General features: G+C 51.2%; 1 pseudogene; it reads left to right on the top strand.

Annotated features, from left to right (window-relative positions):
* Positions 1 to 1853: 1853 nt before the first annotated feature.
* Positions 1854 to 2715, top strand: LOC142795822 (uncharacterized; annotated as a pseudogene).
* Positions 2716 to 3166: the final 451 nt, after the last annotated feature.

Below are 3166 nucleotides of genomic sequence, written 5' to 3'. Positions count from 1 at the left end.
GTTCGATGGAAACTCAAGTTCAACTCTCGGGGCTACGCCGGGGGTGGACAATCACCTCCTTCCCCTCTGGGAGGCACGGCACAGCCTCATTCACAGATGGGGCCACCAAAAACACAATCAGAAACTCAAAATTCGTGTTGCCGAACTTACCCAACGAGCGGCAGAGTACGCGGCCCATCTCACCGACTCGAATTGGGTAGACCGGTGCAACACGGCTGCTAGACAAATGTCCTGCCGGAACATTTGGCGCCTCTTTCGCGCTTGATTGATCCGACCCAAACCAGCGCCGAGACACAAAAACATCTGCAACGGGCAATCCGTGCCTTCGACAGATACACCTAAAACTTAGCATGCAAACTACGCAATCAATACCTAGCTATGTGTCCAACATGACACCCAAGGGCCAGCGTACTCGTATGCAGGTTCCGAGAACTCCCTGACTAACATGAAGCGAGGAACGGCGCCGGGGAGAGAAAAAGTTACAGTGAAACTACTTGCCACCTTCCCGACCCGGCCTACGACACACTCCTCGGGTACATAAACTCAATATGGCTTGGTGGGACACCCCTTCCAATCGAATAGAAGACCGCCCCGGCCACTTTCATTTCGAAAGCCGACAAATCGATAAACACGGACAACCTTCACCACATCTCTCTCACGTCTTGTGCGGGAAATCTGACGGAGACTATATATGGAGCGAGATCGCTTGTCCGAGTTTTTGAAAAAAACAACACATATTTTCAGACACAGTGTTCGCGTTCCGCCCGCACCGGTACGCACAGGATATTCTGTTTCAATTAGACCGCGAAATTCTAAATCCTGTCGAATACCCTCCTAATGACCAGGCAGTACTCGCCCTTGATTTGAAGGGAGCGTGGACATAGTCACACATGACATGATACTGAAGCACCTTTACCAAACCAACTGTGGAGGCAGGCTGATTCAATACATTCGACAATTCCGCTCTGACCTACAGTCATACATTCAAATACAAGATGAAGAACACGGCCCCTACCAATTAGGTACGAGAGGCACCCCACAGAGTGCGTTCCTCTCACCCCTATTGTTTAATCAGGCTATGATGAAACTCCCGGCTCTGCTGGATAATGTTGAAGGCATACAGCACGCGCTGTATCTTGACGATATTACCATATGGGCTAAACACGTACGGCTCGGTAGGAGACATAGAAGCCAATCTGCAGCAAGCGGTGCAGATTGTGAATGCCTACAACCACCGCTGCGGCCTCCAGTGATCCCCGACCAAATTGGAGTTTGTGCACATATGCCCCTCGGCAATGTGCACTACCAAAATTGAACTGTCCTTACGAAGCGGACCCGTCCCAGAACACGATGAGATGAGAGTACTGTGTCTGTTTATTCATAAACATCGCCGAGTCTATACAACATTGACAAAACTGCGTAAGGTGGGGGACCAGGAGGGCCGTATGATAGGCCGTGTTTTCAACGAGCACGAGGGGTTACGTTGCAAAGATGCCTTGCGGATAGCGCATGCATTTGTAACCGGTCGAGTCCTCTACTCGGCTTCTTACCCCCACCTGTGCAAGTTTGACGCGAACGTCCTTGAGGTGATTCTCGGGAAGATGTACAAGGGTGCCCTCGATCTCCCAATAACCAGGACCAACCAGCGCTTTATGGGCCCGGGGATGGTAAACACTCTCGCAGAGCTCGACGAGGCACACTTGGTTAACCAATACACGAGACTTTCGTACACTCCGTCGGGTTGCCGCCTATTGGCCCGACTACACATCCACCACCCAACAGAGACGGAAGATCATGCACGCATCCCAGAAGCCTGTAGATATGCCCTGCACGTGTGTTCTCTTCCGGCCAACATGACACGTGACGACCACAATGGCAGGTGCCTTGCGCGGGCGGAGGCACTAGCTCGCCACTATGGGAACAAACATGGCATATGTTACGCGGACGCCTCCGGCCCTCACCATGGTGGGTGGTACATGGCTGCAGCCGTCCACCAAAACATCGCGGTGAATGGTCTCACGTTCAGAGCACATGACATAACACGTGCGGACGAAGTCGCCATCGCCCTAGCTTCCACATACCAGGACTCGCGCATCTTCATTACGGACTCGAAAGCGGCCTGCAGAAATATTCAGGCGGGAACGTCTCATACCTGGCGTACCGCATCTTGCAAAATAGTAGTTACGTCGGGGCCCCCGCGTCCCGTAGCATCATATGGGCTCCAGCTCACACGGGCCTTGAAAACAATGAAACGGCAGACGCCACTGCCCACGCGCTCACTCTCTGGGAACGCCTTCAGACATTTCCGGAATGCGTCCCGAACCTAATCCGGCCTTAACATTTCGAGAAATTACTGAATTCTATCGATTCAGCCACGCGATTTATTGTAAACCCTGTAAGGGCCCTACAAAAGCAGAGGAACGCTTACTCCTCCACCTTTACACTAAAACACTGCTGTGCCCAGCAGTTTTCAAATATCTTGATCCTGCGTGTACAGAAAAATGCCCGCACTGTGCGGAGAAGTCCTCTGATATCTTCCACATGGATTGGACATGCCAGTCAACTCCGCACCTCACCCCAAAACAAAACCCCACCCTGGAGGACTGGGAGGCAGCCCTGCTCAGCTGTTCCGATCTGGCGAGCCAGAAGGCCCTGGTAAACCGAGTTCAAGTCAGTTGGCGGCTGACGGACTCCTGTAACGAGGAGCCCACCTAGTGTGTGCGAGGGACGGCCCGCACTAGGCTATCTCCCTTCTACTCCCTGTATATTTATAAGTAATGAAGTTTTTCTCTTTCTCAGTTTTAATCGATGAAACCAACTTATCAAAGACTTGTTTCCGGGAACACTACCACACCTACTATTATCAGGCATCACACCAGGGCTGTAGAGAACCACGACGTCTTGTGTGTCCCATGTTTCTGACGATTGGACCATTCAGCCATGAATCGTGCATGTGAGACTATGCTGTCGGGCTTCGAAAGCAGCCAACGATTTTGTTTGTTGGTCACCTTAAAAAATTCGCTCATTTTCGTTGCTCTGTTGCTTTGTCTTTGAGATTTTAACGTTTGCCATCAGCATTCATATTGACGCTGCAGATATAGTGTGGTATAAGCAATTGTGGGAATCCACCGAATGAAACCAATTCTATCCGCCTTACTGTAATAGC

Source organism: Rhipicephalus microplus, unplaced genomic scaffold (assembly GCF_043290135.1).
Source record: "Rhipicephalus microplus isolate Deutch F79 unplaced genomic scaffold, USDA_Rmic scaffold_890, whole genome shotgun sequence".
Classification (NCBI taxonomy): Eukaryota; Metazoa; Arthropoda; class Arachnida; order Ixodida; family Ixodidae; genus Rhipicephalus; species Rhipicephalus microplus.
This window is presented reverse-complemented; position numbering and strand designations above follow the sequence as displayed.